The sequence below is a fragment of the Neomonachus schauinslandi genome, chromosome 2 (assembly GCF_002201575.2).
Source record: "Neomonachus schauinslandi chromosome 2, ASM220157v2, whole genome shotgun sequence".
Lineage (NCBI taxonomy): Eukaryota > Metazoa > Chordata > Mammalia > Carnivora > Phocidae > Neomonachus > Neomonachus schauinslandi.
The window spans coordinates 60498452-60519103 of record NC_058404.1 but is presented as its reverse complement, the minus strand read 5'-3'; positions in this window follow the sequence as shown (position 1 = coordinate 60519103).

The window sequence follows — 20652 nt, the reverse complement described above, 5'->3', positions numbered from 1 at the left end:
TTAGCTTTTATTCATTTATTTATTTATTTAGCTTGTTTGTACTTTATTTATTGTTCTAAAGATCATAGTATACATATTTGGGGCACCTGGGTGGCTCAGTCGTTAAGCGCCTGCCTTCGGCTCAAGTCCTGGTCCCCGGGTCCTGGGATCGAGCCCCGCACCGGGCTTCCTGCTTGGCGGAAAGCCCGCTTCTCCCTTCCCCACTCCCCCTGCTTGTGTTTCCTCTCTCCCTGTGTGTCTCTCTCTCTGTCAAATAAATAAATAAAATCTTAAAAAAAAAAAAAGATCATAGTATACATATTTAACTTAGCAGTCCACATTAGAGTGACATGGTTCCACTTCATATAGATAAGTACTTTACAATAATACACTCAATATTTTTAACTTACATCTTTATGCTATTCTTGTCATACCTTTTATTTATGAGTATGTTATAAATTCCATTTTCTTTTTTTTTCTTGATATTGTATTTTCAACAGTTAGATATCTTTGAAGAAGTTTATATAATAAGAAAAGATTCTTACATACTTATACCTGTAGCCGTATTTATCCATATCTGGTATCTTTACTCTGTTTTTTAGATTCATATTTCCATTTGGTACCATTTTTATTTCAATATTTCATATTCTCTAGACCTGCTCATGATGAGTTATTTCAATTTTTATATGTCCAAAGGTATTTTATATTTCCTTTGTTTGTGAAAGATAGTTTTCCTGGATATAAATTCTAGGTTGTTTTGTTGGTTTCTTTGGGTTTTGTCAGTATTTTAAAGATATCGTTCCACTGTCTTCTTTAATATTTTTGATGGAAACTGTGCTGACATTCTTATCTTTGTTTCTATCTACCTATCATGTCTTTCTTTCTCTTACTGCTTTTAAGTTTTTCTCCTTATTTCTATTTCTGAGCAATTTGATAATGTTATGCCTTGGTGCAGTTGTCTTTATATTTTATGTGTTTTATGTTTACGAGTTTCTTAGGTCTGCAAGTTTATTGTTTTCATCAAATGTGGAAAAAAAATTGCCATTATGTCTTCATATGGTTCTTGTGCTCTCCTTTTTTCCAAGGAGGACTTCAATCACTACACAGTTCCTTATGCTCTTTCAAATTTTCTTAATTGTTTATCCTTTCGGTGTTTCATTTTGGATAGATTTCCTTGCTTTATCTTCAAGTTCACTAATATTTTGCAATATCTACTCTACCAATATCTAATTCCACCCAGTTCTCTTTTCCTGTAACACATTGTAGTTTTCATTTCTAGTTCAACTTGTCCTTTTTGATATATTTACTGTCTCTACTTAACTTTTGAACCTTGAAGTGCAGTTATAGTAACAATTTTAATATTATAGTAAGCTAATTCTAATATATATATATCAGTTTAATTTTGGTTTTGGCTTATTTTTCTCACCATTTTGGGTAATAATTCTTCCATTTTTGAATATCTGGCAAACTTTGATTTTATGCCACATATGTATTTTACCTTGGTGAGTACAGTACATTTTTATTCTATAAATTTTCTGTTTTGTTTTGGGTCACAGTTTAGCTGCTTGGAAATAGTTTGATCCTTTGTGTCTTGCTTTTAAGACTTGTTAGACGAGACCAGAGCCATGTTTAGTCTAGGACTAATTTTTGCCCACTGTTGAGGCAGGACAATTCTTGGTACTTTACCCAATGTTCCATGAATTATGACATTTTTTTTCCCAATCTGACTGATAGAACAGGCATTCTTCCTTGACCTCTGTTGGTGTCAGGTACTGGTACTTTAATCTTTTCCAGTGTATCTTTCTCTCATCTCTGGTGGTTTCCATTTCTGCATTGTTGACAAATACTCCGCTAAATATGGGACTGGGTATTGTTCAGATCTTTATAATCGCTATCCACGCAGTTCTCTCTCTGATACTCCGTCTTGCTAACCCAAGACACCTTGTTCTCCCTGGAGTCCCAGCAATATCTTCTCAACTCAGGGAGTCTGCCAGGTTCTACGTGGGTAGCCTCTTTATATACCACTGCCTGGAAAGTCTCATAGGCATAGAGCTTAACTTGTTTCCTCTCTCTTAGGGATCACTGCGTTGTTACCCAATGTGCAGAGACTAAAGAATCTTAATTTCAAATATTTTTCTTTGTTATTTTTTTTCCTTTCTTTTTCTTTGGTTTGTTTCAAGTGGGAGGGTAAATCTAGTTCCCATTACTCTGTCTTTGCTGGAAGTCAAATAACTATTTCTTTTTTTTAAAGATTTTTTAATTAATTTGATAGCAAGTGTGAGCATGAGCAGGGTGGAGGGTCAGAGGGAGAGGGAGAAGCAGACTCCCCACTGAGCAGTGTGTCCAGTGCAGGGCTCCATCCCTGGGATCATGACCTGAGCTGAAGGCAGACCCTTAGCTGACTAAGCCACCCAGGCACCCCTCAAATAAATATTTCTGATACTAGAACACAAACCTATTGAAGATCTTTTAATTTTACTTGTAGGAAAAAATACTCTGTTACTGTACCTAGAATTAGCACATGGATCTTTACCACACACCAACACCGTAGGTAAAGATCAACAATTTTTAATAGCTAAAATAGAAAATCACACCGTTAGGAATATCAAGGGCATCTGAGAATTGCTCCTCAACAGTTACATGCTAAATCAGATAATATTTGGTTAATCTAATTCCTACATGGAAAAAGAGATAGTAAGGAGAGTAACAATTCCAAATTAAATAATAAATATAATTGCATTTAATAGATTGTATGACATTATTAATTTTATTAAAAAACAATTAGTGAATTTTAATACAAAATCCATACAAGAAAATAAAATGTTAAGCTGATGTTTATGTATGTGCTGCATATATTTAGGTTTTTTTCCATTGATAGAAAAATATTATCATACCTGAAAATTATAGGTAAGATCTTTCTTATACCTTTTATTCAAAGCTCCTCAATTTCTTTTTCCTTCTTGAGATGAAGAGATCTAGATTCCATTATTGGCATCTCTAAACAACCTTTCATCTCTTTGATCATCTCTTTTTTCCTCTGATACTGTAATGTTTTCATATCTCAATGTTAAGAGTAAAAATAATTTTATATATTTCCTGCTCCTCATGATTACAAATGTGTATATTATATCTTGCAAGTGATAATATTTATGACAGAACAAAGCAAACAAAATTAAAAACAGATCTGAGATTAAAAACAAGGCAATGGGGCCCTGGTAAATGAAAAAGAACAACTGTATATTTAAAGATTTTAGGAAAATTGAAATTTTAATTTTGTTTACAAATTTAGGGAAATTATTATAAACCTGGGTGATCCATCTAGTGAAGCATCTTGCTTTTAAACACCATGGTCAGCAAGGTGTCTGGAGGCTCCTACCTCATTCTGAACCAGGTGGGTATTGAATTACTCAAACAGAAACAAAGATTTTATTAATCCCTCAGTGTCCATGCTTATGTTTCTAGTTTCAAACCCAGGGAGCAAAGTAAGATAGTGCAAAACCCAAGAATTCCCAAGTCTGTAGCACCATCTGCTGAATGCAAAAGGATACCAAGCTTTTAACCAGTTCCTAGATGTCTGCAACCTAGGTCGTAGCTGAAATTTCTTATGATTTCTGGGGTTCTTAATTTTTCTTGAGACAATCCATGACCCACATCACTTGTTTGTCTTAGTTAAGCTAAATCTGTGTATTGTAAGAGATAAATTCTGATATTTTGGTGGTGTTATACAGTGATTTGTTGCTCATTCCCATAGAGTTTCATGAGTAGCAAGGAAAAGACTCCGATCTGTGCAGTCATTCAGGTGCCCATGTTGATAAGAGCCCTGCCAGGGTCAACACATGACATTCAATGCTGGAAGCCAGAGATAAGAGAAAAACTAGATTATGTACAGCATGTTTATATGTATGATGGTTATAGGGCAAGCCTAAAAGTTGTAATACCACTTTCAGCCACATTCCATTAGGCAGAATTCAATTATAAGATTGCACAAAATGTAGACTAGCCCGTACTCAGGAGAGAAAACAGTTTGATGAAAAGCTAGCAGTATTGGCAACTATATTTATATGAGATGTGGAGTCATAATACACAAGGAGGCCCAGTACTTAAATGTCCCCAGTGGACAAAACACCATCTAGTTACTTTGGTGGAGACATAGTGAAAACACCTGAAATTTGAAATCAGAGGCACCCAGATTTAAATGTTAGTCCTTCAATCCAGATTTAAATGTTAGTCCTTCAATTCACTTGCTAAGTGATTTTGAGGAATGATATTGACTCTGTAACTCAACTTCCTTGTTTGTAAAATGGAAATTATACTACCTATTATGTCCTCCCAAAATTCATATGCTGAAGTCTTAACCCTCAGTGCCTCAGAATGTGACTAAATTTGCAGGTCATATGTGTGGGCCCTAATCAAAAATGGCTGGTACCCTTCTAAGAAAGGAGTTAAGACACAGACACATACAGAGGAAGAGCGTGAAGACACAGAGAGAAGATGGTCATCTACAAGCCAAGGAGAGAGTCTGCAAGAAAATCAACCAAGCCAATACCTTGATCCTGATTTTCAAGCCTCCAGAACTATGAGAAAATGAATTTATGTTATTTCATTCACCCATACTTTGCTATGGCAGCTAGCAAACTAATACAGTACCTGACTCTAAATATGTTTTTGATGACAAAATTGAATATTTAAACTGCTAAGTAAATTGCTTACTACTTAGGAATCATTCAATAATTGACAGTCCTTTTTAGTCTGAGTCAGACATGAATGTTTAATTGAAGTTTTGTGATTTGCTTTAAAAATTTCTGACTACAGCAGTCATTTAAGTGATTAGAATCTCAAAACAAAAGAACAAAAGCTCTGATGACATTCAATATGAAAGATAATTATTATTTTTTTTTGAGATTTTTTTTATTTATTTGAGAGAGAGAGAGCACATGAGAGCGGGGAGGGTCAGAGGGAGAAGCAGGCTCCCCGCTGAGCCGGGAGCCTGATGTGGGACTCGATCCTGGGACTCCAGGATCATGACCTGAGCCGAAGGCAGTCACTTAACCAACTAAGCCACCCAGGCGCCCCAAGATAATTATTATTTTAATTATAATATCAATGGCTAAAATTTACTGACTGCTTAAATGTCAGGGACCTCATTCATGTTACATAACCAAACTCTCACAATGACTATATAAGGGCTTTGTTATTGTTAGGATAGAGCTAATTAGGCTTCAGACCAGGTCCAACTATAGCTCAAGAATCCCAAAGTCAATGAATTTTGTTTCATTCAGTCTCTCAAAAAAGGAAAGTGCTGAGGTTTTATATCAGTTTCTTGCAAATGATGAGCAGATACACACAAATCCAGTATCTAAGGCAAGTACTAGAGACTAGGAGTATATACATTATCTTGGAGAATAAGAGGGAGGTGAGCTTTTTGAAAGATCTAATTGGAGGGCACCTGGGTGGCTCAGTCGGTTAAGCACCCAGCTCTTAACTTCTGCTCAGGTCAAGATCTCAGGATCATGAGATAGAGCCCCACATTGGGCTCCATGCTGGGTGTGGAGCTGCTTAAGATTCTCTCTCTCCCTCTCCATCTGCCTCTCCTCCACTGCTCATGAGCTCTCTCTCTCTCAAAAAAAAAAAAAAAAGAGAGAGAGAGAGAAAGAGATCTAATAGAATGCATTTCACTAAAGTCTTTATCACAGGCAGGAAGCTGCTATTGTTAAAATGCCTTGAGAGCCAGGCAGTCTAGCCCTGTCAATGGGACATACCCTCCTATGGCCTCTGCTTTATTCAGTCATCTGTGAACAGGCAATTTCTTACATTATTTAATCACTGTAAAAGGACATGTATCCTATGACAAAGACTATCTTTCTCCATCAATCATTGTCACACTTATGACATCTATACAGTTATTACCTTCATTTTACAAATGAGAGAACAGACAGACAGGGTTTCAATGACTTGGCCAGAGTCACACACATGGTAAGTGATGTAATCAAAGCTTAAATTCAAGCATTCAAGCCTGTGTTTCCTTAACTACTCTGCAATGCTGATGTACAAGGTAGGCAACAGTGTAATAACTGAGCAAGAGCTAGAGTTTGCAAATGTTCGGGAGAGAGAGAGAGAGAAAGAGAGAAAGGGAGGGCAAGAGAATTTATGATATAATAAATTCATAAAACATATACAAGTCTTTGAAAAGACTATTAAGAAACTATAAGGTCAAAGGTTATCACTAGTTGTGAAGCATATGTTAAGATTGAAAACTTAAAGGATCAAATCAAAGGACAGTCATTGGGAAATTTGTCAAAAATTAATAATTTTTGGCCTAGCACTATACAAGTTGCTTAGCTTGGGTGTCACAAAAATGGGAGTAAGTTGATTTTGGAAATAAGTAGGATGTCCAGCGTAAGGTAATTTGGGGAAAGACAATTCCTACTCTCAGGTCCTCCCTGTGGTGTAAATCTATGCCCTTAATATATATTCACAAACATTTGGAAAACATGCTCATTTACATAGAGTGCTAATTTTTGCCCATATCTCTTTTGTGAGTCCATGTGCAATACCTGATTTCTTATATTCAGTATGTCTTTTGCTTGTTTAATTTATCAGCTGCTGGTAATCTGGAAATATAATAAAGATGATATTTATAGATCACCCTGAATATCATCAGATATAAGTATTTCTATCCTAGAGAATTTGAGAGTTATGCAGAAAAATATATTTGCCTCTACCACTGCGATAGTAACACCTATGTTTTCTAAATTCTTAAGAAGGAGTTTGGGATTCATAAATTTAAGTATGTTAGAAAGTCTTTTCCATGTGTTCATCTATAGTTCAGCCCATTTACCCTGAGCTTTAGGCTGCTAAGCAAAAACATCAACAACTGCTTATTTGCCAGATTGCTCTATAATACTTCATCCAGATAGTTTTCATTCTTGTAAGCAAAAATCCCATTAGGAAAATGGGCTGGACAAAGAAAAAAACATTGAGAAAAAATTTGCTACATAAACACAATAGTTATAAGCAGCATGTTTTAAACACCTTCATTCTGTTCTCTGTGTATAAAAAAATGTTTTATTCCTACATCAGTGTAGAATTGGCTCATGCACTTAATAAACTGTGTGTGTGTGTGTGTGTGTGTGTGGTGTGTGGTGTGCCTATCATTTTTCTCAGTGCTTTCTTACAAGCTAGGATTGCCATGGTTCTCCCTACTCTCAAGATAATGTGTTTTAAGTAAGAGCAGCCTCTCTCTTATATCTTTATGAGCATCTGTGTGATTTCTTTCCCCTGATATAGTGACAGGACAGGAAGAATTGGAGTGCAGCAGCATACTTCTGCATCTTTCAAATAAGATTAAATAGAAAGAAAGCATTTAAAGCTAGTGAAAATCTTTGTCCTAACCAGGGGCTTGCCAGATGTTCCCTTGAATACTTTTTATACTTCAAATAAAATATCAGCTTTAAAAAAATGTTTCCTACAATTTAACATCTCCATCAAGATGATACCTTCTTACTATAATTACTTTCTTAGTTTTACTATTACACTTCCCCTAGTGTTGAGTGATCAAAAAATCCTTCTGAATATCCTTAATATTTTTAATTCTGTCTTTTTAATTCATTAAGCCCCTACTTTTTATCCTCCGTTGGTTTTCTCCATCTTGTTCTCATACTATTAGAGCAGATTAAATTTCTGTTAGTGACTTTTATTCCCATTGGACTCGTGGAGTTTAGCGAAATTCAACTGTAGCTTACCCTGGCACACTTGTTTTTACATTATTAATTATTCTAGTGATTAACTGCCATTATTCTGCAAATATTCTTTGTACTATTTAAACATACATGTTGAGTGAAGCAACTTTTTATCTCTGTTAATCTAATGAGTTTGTTGGCACTGTATGTTTCACATTTTTTTATTTTTCCTATAGACCATTTGTTTACTTTCTAGTTGTTTTCAAAAACAAAAATTTTCATAGTTCCTCTCAATGAGCCAAACTTTTCCTTGTGTCCCTAGATTTTGTAACAATAAAGAATAATTTTAAATTATTATCAATAAATGTTCCCACCTCTTTCCTAGAATCTTTCCATCTTTGTGTTATTACCCAAGAGAAGTAAGTAAAACTGAAAGAGAACAAAGGTCTTTATTTGGGGTCTCAATTAAAATTTGGGAAGCACAGATTCTGGAATACCCAGAAAAGTGTCCTGTTCCTTTGGGTAAAGCAAGGGTTCATATGAGAAAGAAGGAAGGGGCTATTGCATGATTTAGATAAAGAAGAGAAGAGAAAATAGCTACCAACGTGGTGCTGACCAGTTGAGCTGCTTCTGATTACTATTTTATTATTTTATTGGTGTTATCAAATGAAACTACCTCTTCCATGCATTAATTAATTTACCATCCTCATATGATCCAAATGTCAGTTACTCTGTTGGAATTTTATGAGCAATTGCTTGTAAAACAATTGCCTCTTGTGGCCTAGTTCAAGAGTTTGTTAGTTGGAAAGTGAAATGGAGCTTCAAAATGGAGTCTCTTATGTCCAGAAAATGTATACAGTCCCACAGTATTCATCTGTATGTTTTATCATTTCCAATTTCCTATTACTTTTACTCAATTCTCTCCCTCCCTCCCCCATTAAGGCATAAAGGTCACCTTTCCGGTCATGTTTTTCATTGTAGCATAGGACTTAGACACATCTAAAACTGCATTATCTGCAAATAAGATTTGATGAAAAAATAAGACTCTTGTTTACATACATCATTTTGCAAACTTAAAAAAAATAATTGAATATTATAATGCATTATTTTTTTTCATCCATGTAAAGCATGTACTTTAGAATCCTGGCTCTGCCATATACACCTATGTCACCATGATCAAGTTTATTCGTGAAAACCAATCATTTTATCCTTTGCTTATCATTTTCTCCCAGACATGTGTTTTTCTGACCTCTAATTTTCTAATCAATAAGAATTTCCAGTAATATCTCAGAATATTTGGTTTTCCTAGTATGTTGGCATTTATTTTATGTTATTTTATATTGCTACTAATTTAGTTTACTTAGGTCTAATAATTTTTGATATCTTATTACTCAGCACTAAAACACATAGAAGGTGATCAAAGCTAATGTATGATGTTGGCATATTCCATTAAAATTCCATTTTCCTATATAATATAAAATGTTCATTCATAGTCGAAGCTTTCTTGGTTTTAGCAAAAGAAAGTTAGAATTTTATTTTTTATTATTTTTCATGCCTGAATTTTAAATTTCTCAAGAAATCAATTTAGATATTGATGACAGTCTTTAAAAAAGAGGTTTCAATACATTTTTAAAATAAAAAATCACAAACTGTACCTCTGAAACAAATAATACATTATATGTTAAAAAAAAAGAAAAGAAGAAGAAGGTAGTAGGAAGGGAAAAATGAAGGGGGAGAAATTGGAGGGGAGATGAACCATGAGAGACTATGGACTTTGAGAAACAAACTGAGGCTTCTAGAAGGGAGGGAGGTGGGGAGATGGGTTAGCCTGGTGATGGGTATTAAAGAGGGTACATACTGAATGGAGCACTGGGTGTTATATGCAAACAATGAATCATAGAATGCTACATCAAAAACTAATGATGTAATGTATGGTGATTAACATAACATAATAATAATAAATAAATAAATAAATAAATAAATATGTATCTCCTATATTTTTTCTTCAGTTCATGTATTTACTCAAATGAATTTAAATCTCACTGTAATCTAACTAAAGTCTTCTCTACTGTATAAGATTCACTCTTTTATAAAATATACATTTCAATAATGCAATGGAGCTTAACTGATGTTTTAAGGCACAGTTTTAGTCGCTAAATTCATTTGCATTTACATTCAATATAATATTTACAGTTATTTTCCCATGTAGGCCTCATGATTCTTTACTCTTGTATCTTCAACTCTGAATTATGCTACTTATGTGCCATCTCGTGGAGTGGTTACAACTGCAGGCTAAGCCTAGGCTAGAGTAAATGAGATGTTTCCTAATGATAAGTTTCCAAGAATCCAAGAAGTGGGAAAATAATACAATATTGGGAAGAATGGGTCTCAGACAAAAAAATAAAGCAAGTGGCTTTGTCATTGGGGTAGTAGACCAATATAGATGCTAACAAAATCTCACACAACCAGTTCTAAGAGTGACTATCCCTTGCACCAATATTATGGAGCAATTTCATGTTTTTATGAAGAATAATATTTTATTTGAAAACAATGTGATATGCTTTTGTATTAATACAAATATTTTTAATCCATCTATGGCTGGTTGGATCACTGGTGAAAAATCATTGCTAAAGACTGAGTCTTAGTTTCACACCAAACTAATATTCTCTGTGCTTCGGAACTAAAAGCATATATAGAAATATTTATTACTCATATAATATTTTGGAAATATTTCTTGGTCTCCATAAATGGCTCTCTTAAAGCTATAAGGACATATTTGTTATGGTTGTAAAACAGTAGCTTCAAATTAACCAAACATATTTTTAGTTCTCAAAATTGAAAAGCAATTTATATACCCATACTATATATGAAATAGATAAATGATGTCACATATATGAGAAAATAAATGTAAAACTAATAGCAGAAAGTGTGGGTTTCTAATATTAATATATATGCTTATTTAATGAACTGATATTTAAATAATGCCAAAACCATGATAGTAAAAGAAAAAGTACTTAGGAGTATAAATAAATATTGCTTCTGCAATAGCCACTTATCTAATGAATCACTATTATAGAAAAAGATAAACTATTATGTATGGATAGGTATGTTGATGAAGCATAGGATCATTCTGATGGCAAGATTTGGACAATCTAAAATATAAGGTTCCAAATAGATTCTTCCTATAATTTCTATAAGTCTTATATAATCATTTCTATTCTACACTAGTCAAGAAGCAAAGATTTATAAATAGCAACTAAAGTATATAAGAAAGGAAGTCCTAAATATTAACAAATTATATTGTGAACTAAAATGAACCACTTACACTCTCTATGACCTGCATATTTTAATATAACGATAAAGCAGGATTGATTATGTACTTCCTTATATTTTGTGGACCTTACTGCAAACAGCAACTTATTTGATTCTCTGCTCCAGAGAAGGAAAACATGATCTACAAATAATATGATAATTGTGCATTAGCTCTATGATCCTAATCCATGTGATTCTTGGCTTGTTTGCTTGGGTATTTTTCTTTAATGAAGGCAATAAACCCCTGTTGTTCAAAGGCAAAAAGGCCCATATCCTTCAGCTGAGATCCATATTGTTTCATATTGTTAACCTCAAACCCTCAGAAATGGTGCTTTGTGACAATATTTTTAATTGAATGGAAAAATAGAAGCAAACAAAGATTTCAACAAGCTTTCATCAGTATGAAAATGGCTATGAACATGGTTAACTAACTAGAGTTACCTCATCAGTCTGGTTTTATGGTATTTTTTTATGATGCACATATCCCAAAATTATGCTTACATTAAAAATAAACATCTGGTATACATCATTTTATGAAATAGGCAAATAAATCTACTTACTGCAATATAGTAAAATATATTGATCTATAAACTACAATACTGAACAACAAATCAACCATAACCTAAAATCCCAAGCATCCCTTCAACACTAAAACTCCCATTTCCAGGCTTCCTCCTGGACAGTGTGAGCTATCCCTGGATCCCCAGGCCTGAGGTATAATAACAATCACAAATAACTCCTGCATGACAATACAGTCAACTTCACAGCTAAGACAACCCTTTCAGAAAGAAGCCATGAGCTAATATATGCTATGTTATCCTATGTGCTGAATATTCTATTTCTTAAGAGTTATAGCTGAATATTTTCCAGTCTTTGCTTGAGGAAAAACAAGACAAAACAAAACACTGAAGGGAATCACTAACAGTTGAACAGTTAGAATTCTTATCATGTAGCCTTTTCTAGATTTTATATAAACAATCACTTGGTTTAATGAATGAACAATTCAAAGACATGAGATATTAATTCTACCTCTAGTTTCAATATATTTTGAAAATATACAACTATAATAAAAATTAAATATAGATAAATAAAAAGAAGAAAATAAGATCTCCCATAAAAGTATCAGCAATTTTAAAAATCTTATATTGGTGCATGGTCAGCTAGATAACTAAATATATACATTTGAAGGCATTATACAATATTATCTCACCCAGAGGGTCTTCCTTTTCACTTCCCTTTATACCATGACTCTCTCCAATTTGGCCTTTAAACAGTCCATTATTGACTCCAAGAGGGGTGTCATTATTGAAGCAGACAATTAGAACAAAGAGATCAAATGCTTGGCTGCATGATGAGGCCATGTATTTTAGCTTGTTCAATTATTTTACCACAAGGGTTGTTCCACTTTTTAAGCATAACTCTTCAATTACCTTTGGGATCATATACAGTTGTGTTTTTAAATAGATGAAATTTATCTGCATACATTTTCATGACTACAGACAGGTTTGGAATGTATGTATTATATTATTTGTATTTTCAATTTACCATAACTTAAAGACATATATTTTTTATTAGCACTAATTGTCTATTAGTCAGTGTTCTCCAGAGAAACAGAATCAATAGAATTTATTTATTTATTATTGGAATTGGCTCACACACTTATGGTGACTGACAAGTCCCCAAGAACTGCAGTCAGTAAGCTGGAAACCCAGATAGCCAATTATGTAGATCTAGTCCCAAAGCTGGCACCTTTGAGACCCAGGAAGAAGAGATATTTCCATCTCAGTATGAAGTCTGTATCCCACCTCAAAGATAGTCAGGCAAGAGGAATTGCCTTTTATTGGGGGGAAGGTCAGCCATTTTGTTCTACTCAGACCTCTAACTGATTGCTCTCCTTAATGGGGGTGGGCCCCATCCAATCAGCTTAAATCAGTCCATCAGTTTAAGTTTTAAGCTCATCCAAAATGCCCTCACAGAAACACCCAGGATAATATTTGATCAAATATTGGGCAGTCTGTGTCCTCCTCCTTAAGAAAATTTACCATCACAACTTGGATTGATTGAGATTTCTTTGTTAAATTTTTCCCCCCTTTAATGGACTGAAAATTATTCATCCTGTCCGTTTTCTAGGACTTTGTTCACTTCTTCCTTTTTGATTTTTTGTTTCTTTGCTCTTACCTATCATGCCTTTTCTTTCCTTATTCCTCCAAATAATCATTCTAGTATTATTGCAGAAGTCATTTAATCTAAGAAGCCTTATTTTATTCTCTCCTCCACCAAAGGCCAAGTGTTTCTCCTATGCTTCCCTTTCCATCTTTAAAACAAACACACAAAAAATTTACTGTTTATCACAAAAAATAAAATTGCTTGAAGATATATCTGCACCACAGTATAAATACTTTGGAGACTGGCATGATGTATCTTACAGAGTTTTATGTCCAATATAACACAGTGTTTGGCAAATTGTGGTCATATATTTAGTACATGAAGAAAGGCATGGATAAATGTGAGTCATGAAGATCTTCTGGAAATTATGAATAACTGCTATATAAAATAGATATGTGAGTCCAACAGATTAGTTTATGTCTCTTCGGTTCTCTGCATTTGCAATTGTTCTGAGACAATTTTATGCTCATCTTTATTATTGTTAGTGATAGTGATGACATCCGAATTTGATATTTTCACACAAGACTTTTGTTGTTGTTGTTGTTTTAATCCCATGTCTCCTATTTTCTTTCTTGTGGTGAATATAAGCAAGATCTGATATAAGGAAAACAGCATCAGAAGAGATTTATTTCTTGAGATTTTTAGCTCAACATTATAAGCCTGAATTATATGCTTTATTTTTTATAGTAAAATATCTTAGTTTCTTCTGTCTATTCAAACATATTACTCTAAAATTTGACTCTGTACTTTAGAATTCACTGAAAATATAAAGTAGTGAGACAATTTGTTTCACTTTCCAGGCTACAATTTCCACAGGTGACATCTCTTATCACTTCAGTAAGTGAGCATTAAAACTTGCTTTCTTAAATTCTTCAGGCTTTACACAGTTATTTAAAGTAAGGATGTTTCCCCATCCCCATAAAATCCTATGAGGTCTGTTGTTCATGTGCTTTAAAGAATGTCTGCAGTTGAAATTTCATTGTAAACATTTGCATTTTCAAGACAATTTTCTAGGGCACCTGGGTGGTTCAGTTGGTTAAGCGACTGCCTTCGGCTCCAGTCATGATCTGGGAGTCCCAGCATGGAGTCCCACATCGGGCTCCCTGCTTAGCAGTCTGCTTCTCCCTCTGACCCTCCCCCCTCTTGTGCTCTATCTGTCTCAAATAAATAAATAAAATCTTTAAAAAATCTTTTAAAAAAAAGACAATTTTCTAATAAGTGATATGTTTGTTGTTTTTTTAAAACCCCGGTGTTTTCCTGGGAATTCATCCACAAAGCCATGGCCAATATATGTGATGAAGAGCAATAAGAATTTTCCTAAATGGATGTATGGAATTGTTGAATCACTATATTGTACACCTGAAACTAATATTACACTGTATGTTAACTTGACTGGAATTAAAATTAAAAAAAAAAAAAAGAATCTTTCCCAAATGGGATATAACCACCATTTCCACATACAATACAATGATAAATCTCTCTAGTATACAAATCTACGTATACTCCTAATTCCCTTGAGTTTTACTATGATAATGAGGAAAAGATGTGCATTGTCACTAGACGCAGAATGTCCTGGCCTGAATCCATAAACACCCATGATTAGACGTAGAAGCAGAGAAAACTGGTTTAGATTGAAATCAGAGAACTGTCCTGGGAAGAACAAAACCGCAATTGCAAGAAAAGAGCTACTTGCTAATAGGAAGGAAAATTGGAGTGTAGGTTCAAAGGAAATCATGCATATTCATACTCCACTTTAGGGTACGCAAAATTGCAAAAATGTATATGTCACAGACCATTGAGCTGAACTAATTTTAGACAAAGTTATAAAAAAGGCAAGTTTATTTTTTTCTTCCATAATCTTTCAGTATCTCCTCACCTCAGACAGGACTCTACTGTCACCATCTCTGTCTCTGTTCCATGTTTCTCTATGGTACCACTTCCTTTCTTGACAGGGACCCTATTTTAACATCTGTCCTGCTAATTATTACAATTTATCCATTATGAGTCTTAAACTGTAGGAAGCTTCTACCAGTAAGCTCTCATATTGAGGAAGTCAAAAATTAATATGAAATAAGGGGTTATATGTTTGCACAGGATTATTTCTATGTAGTACTTGATAGATAACTACATATTAACATTTCTGGCATTTTGAAATTGTCATCCACGAAAATGGCTTAATCATTGAACTCCTTGTTTTAAATAAAACTTCACCTGCAATACAGTAGTTTTGTACAGAATTTATAGATATCTATAAAAATCATAGAAGTTTAGAATTGCAGTTTTTTTGCAATGTTCATTTTGAAATAACTAGGTAAGGAATCAGGTTTATAGAGGTGAAAGGGTTGAAGAGGGTTGCTCAGTGTAATTAAATTGTTAAGTAGAGGAATTTTAATTTGGACCAAGGATACACCTAGAGAATAATGCAGATCACAATATTATAAGTAGTCATGAATGAGATCTGTTCTGCTGTTTAATTTTGTCCTTTAAAAATGTGCCTCAGCTAATACAAAATCATTAAAAATGGTTATTAATTATCTTCAGTTGATATGACTACCTTCTAGAAAAGTTGAGTTTTGGAAAGTACTAGGGTTATGTTTTCAAAGATAAGAGGGAACAGAGGGAAAACTTGAGAATGGAGAATTCTGAGTTAATTTGAGAAAAAGGGATTGCAAATATTAGAGGCAAAACAGGAACATCAAATATTGGTTGAGTAACCACTGAATTTGTGTTGCCAGAAATGGTGCAGTATTTCACAATAATGGCAGAATGTGCAGAAAAGGGATGTATTAATAAATGAAGCTTTATGGGGAAAGAGCAGGGGGAGGGAACAGAATTAGACAGCTGTCCTGGATCCATTATATAAAATCAAATATATTTTAGTTAGCATAACTAGAGTCCATACCAAACCCTTGAATCCATTTTTTACAGTTTATACTACAGTTATTGAGTGTATACACATAAATTTCCTATTAAAACAGTTTTCTCTGGACTTCCCATTTCATCTTGAAGGTGTAGAAAGCTGAAAAGAGCATCACTCCCACCCTTATAATAGGAATAAATGCTGAACAATTAATGATTTTTCTTCAGCCCATCAGAGAAATAAATTCATTCAGCAAACAAGTAACCTAAAATTTGGAGAGAAAAAGGCACCTACAGAGAGAAACAGGACCTGAGCACTTGCTTACCCGGGGTAGAGGTCACCAAATGCCAGGTAAGCTAGTGAGAAGATTTAGCTAAATCTTTATAACAAATTTAAAAGGCAAAACGAAGGATATTCTAAGAGTATGAAGATCCTGGTGGGGGGGGGTCACAAAAAAGGGGATTTTCACCCTCTTGGAGGCATTTCCTCCAGGAACCTCACCACACCCTACAGAGAAGTAGGGAAGAACCTTGAGAAAGCTTCCCCAGGGGAGTTGAGTGGGGAAGAGAGTAGCCACTGCCCCAAACCTGCTGGATTCCCCTTCAGTGACATTGACCTTGGACTATCCTCCTGGCAGTATCTTGTGCACTCACAGGGCTCACTGCACTTATTTCACATCTCTCAAGGGCCAGTATTCTTTATTGGATGATGTCCAATACCTTGAAAACCATTGTTTCATATATTTTGGGCAACTTCTTAGTTTTTTTCAGGAAGAAGGAGAAAATCAATCTTCTTTACTCCATCTTGCTCAAAAGTAAAAAACTTACTGATGGATATTGATTCAAAAATAATAAATATTTGAAAGCAGAATACAACACTGCTTCAGTACACTGATAAATCATGACCTAGGGGAATTTATTCCAGAAATACAAGGCTAGTTAAATATAGGAAATCCTTTAATATTATACACCATATTAATAAATCTAATAAAAAATCCAATTGTCTTCCAGATGTGGACAAAATCTGCCAATATTCACATGCAATAATGGATAAAAACTGTCAGGAATATTAGACCTGACAGATAATGTAATGAATCATATGATTATATAGAGAGAGACACACACATGCATGCGTGCACAGGTGTTGTATTTGAAAAGCCAGTAACATACTTAATGAGAAAGACAGGAAGACTTTTTTTTTTTAGAGTAGTATTCTTTTATTGAAGTGTAATTGACATGCAATATTACATTAGTTTCAGGTGCACAACATAGTGATTCAACATTTATAAACATAGTGAAATGATCACCACTATAATTCTAGTTAACATCTAGTTGTCACCAACTTGTATAATTGTGGCCATACAAGTTGTTACATATTGTTAAGTATATCCCCTATGATGTACATTGTATCCCCAGGTCTTATTTATTTTATAACTGGAAGTTTCTACCTTTTTTTTTTTTTTAAAGATTTTGCCTTTTCATAGAGATTCAGAATAAAGCAAAGATGCTCAGTATCCTCATTAATATTCAATATTATGCTGATAGTAATTGCCAATAAAATTAGACAAAAGACTTCTATTAGAAGCATTAGAAGTGTTAAAAATAAAAAAGATATACAAAATTAAAAATATTGTTGTAAATACGCTGTTACATCCAAAAAGCCCCAGGGAACCAGTAAAACTAATTCAAACAATAAAAAATTCAGTAAAATAACCCACTATAAAATTCACATTAATAGCCTTCATACGCAAAAAAAATAATAGAGAAATTCTTGTTTATAATAGTAAAAAAGAAAATTAAATACTTAGGAATAAATTTAAGAAGACATGCACAAAGCCTTTACAAAGAAAATTATAAAACTCTCCTGAAAGACAAAGAAGGAGACTGAACAAATGGAAAAAACATCCCCTCTTTTTGGATAGGAAAATTCTACAACATAATATGTCAGTCCTCCTTAAGTGAATTTACAAATGTACTGTAATCTCTATAAAACCCCTGAAAGCTTATTGAGTCAGAGAAGGTGATTACTACAGTTTCTTTTTTTTTTTTAAAGATTTTATTTATTTATTTGACAGAGAGATAGACAGAAGAGCGCAAGCAGAGGGAGTGGCAGAGGGAGAGGGAGAAGCAGGCTCTGCACTGAGCAGGGAACCCGATGCGGGACTCGATTCCAGGACCCTGAGATCATGACCTGAGCCGAAGGCAGACGCTTAACCATCTGAGCCACCCAGGCGCCCACTACAGTTTCTAATAGATAAAGAAACATGAGAGAGTGACAAAGAAAACTTTGAAATAGAAAATATACAAGGGGGGGCAAATTTATCAATATAAAAGTTGAATAGCCCAAAAAAAGCATAAAAATTAAAAGATAACTGACAACTGGGAGAGAATATTTACAGTACATACCACAAACAAAAGGCTTATATTCTTAATGCATAAAATATTCTTATAAATCAAGAAATAAAAGACCAAATATCCAATAGAAAAATGGGAATAAAACCATTGCCAGACAATTCTGGAAAACAAAAACAAAAACAAAACAAAACAAAAAAACAATTTTATAAAAATGTGCCTTAAAATATATAAATGTTGAAATTAACTTGTACTAGAGACATGTAAATTAAACAACACTGATAAACCTATTCTTACTTATCAGCTTGGTGTGAATTTTAATAATGACAATATAGGGGTGCCTGGGTGGCTCAGTTGGTTAAGCATCTGACTCTTGATTTCAGCTTGGGTGTTGATCTCAGGGTCTTGGGATCAAGGCCCACATCAGGCTCCTCACTCAGTGGGAAGTCTGCTGGAGATTCTCCTTCACCCCTCCCTCATTCCACCCATCCCCCACCCCTCCCTGTTTCCCTCTTCCCATGCCCCTGCCTCTGGCCCTCCCTGCTCTCTCTCTCTCTAAAAGAAATAAATAAATCTTTAAAATAAAATAAATAAAAATGACAATATATTTGGGATTAGGGTTGGGTCTAACAATAAATGACAATGTATTCTGTTGACATGGTTGTAGGTAAAGGAAACAAACTTCCAGATATGATGATCTGAGAAGGATACAACATCACCTTTGTGGTAATCTTGCCAAAAATTTGTAACCTGAATTGAATCTAGAAGAAACATCAGGCAAACTTCAATTGACATTTTATAAAACAACTCTACCAAAGTATCAAGTCATGAAGGGCAAAGAAAGATTGAGCAACTGTTCCAGATTGGAGGACATTAGGAGATATGACAAAATATGCAATGTGGTTTAGTGGACCAGTAAAAGGATATTGGTGGGACAATTGTTGAAATTTGAACAAGATATGTAGATTAATGGTATTTTTTCAAATTAACTTCCCAGCTTTGATAATTGGGCTATGGTTAATTTAAAATGTTAACATTCAGAGAATCTGGGTGAAGGGTATATAAAAACTATTCACAGCATTTGGGGAACTTTTTTTTTTATGTCTGAAATTACTTCCAAATAAAAAGTTGTAATGATAAGAATAAAAGACATAGCCTCTATATTAAAACAAAATCTAATCTGAAAATCTGCACACATTATTTAAATGGCTATTTATTTCTACCTTGGATTAAAACAAAAAACATCAATGGCACAGCCAGAACAGTAACATATACCTTTCAGTTTCATTAATTTTCCACTACATAAGCAATGCAGAATCTCAAACAATTCTGGAAGAGATAGTTCAGTTATGCATACATCAAAGGCATCATATAGTGCTCTATATCTTCCATTGTCTGCCTTTTATGTAAACATGTACAATGAAGCTATTTCAATCAGGTCACTAAATTTTAATGATACCGTTTGGACTTTTGATTTCATCATCAGTGCCAACTACCCAGGTTATGTTGAAGATATCGTGGCAGTGAGAGTATTACAGATATATTTCTAGATGTATTCCCTCATTTCTTTGCTAGTTGATGATAAATAGTTAATTAAACAATTTAACATTTAGAACAGTGCCAGACAGTCTTAACTATTTTGTTATCATTACTGTTACTACTATCATTAGTGTTATTACCCTTTCCGATTTTCAGTAAAAATAACTTAGCAGACAAGTACTAGCCTACATTTAATCTATTCAACCCTGAACTACTTAAAGGCATTAAATAATTTAATACAAGCAAGTATTGAATAATTCAAAAATTAAATTTTATAGCACTTCAGCATCAAAGTAGACCAGCTTAAACTGGCAGCTCTCAGTCTTCGTATCTCTCCTGCTTGATGACCTTTGAGAAGGCAATGATCTTTAAGTCATCTTGTTCTGCTTCATGTTCTGCTTTGCGTTTGGCACATAAAATTGTCTAAAATTATCACTACCCATGAATGTCAGTGGAACTGTGCTATGCTCTTTTATATACTTGGTTTGTACTATGTAAGAAAAAAAAATGTGCAAAGAGTGTTTGGATATTTCACTAAAGTGTGAAAGATGTTCATATTAAAAACAGATTAAGCTTGTCTTCAACTTGTCTCCAGGAAGCCAAATAACAGCATAAACTTGGAACAGGCATTGTGAAATGCTTTGAAGACACTGATGAAAAACTTACATTGGCATGTTTATAATAGAGGATATTTTCTGTAGACATAATGAAAAACATTTCTATTTGCAATCCTGAAAATGAATTAATTCAAAACTCTTCCTGTGTA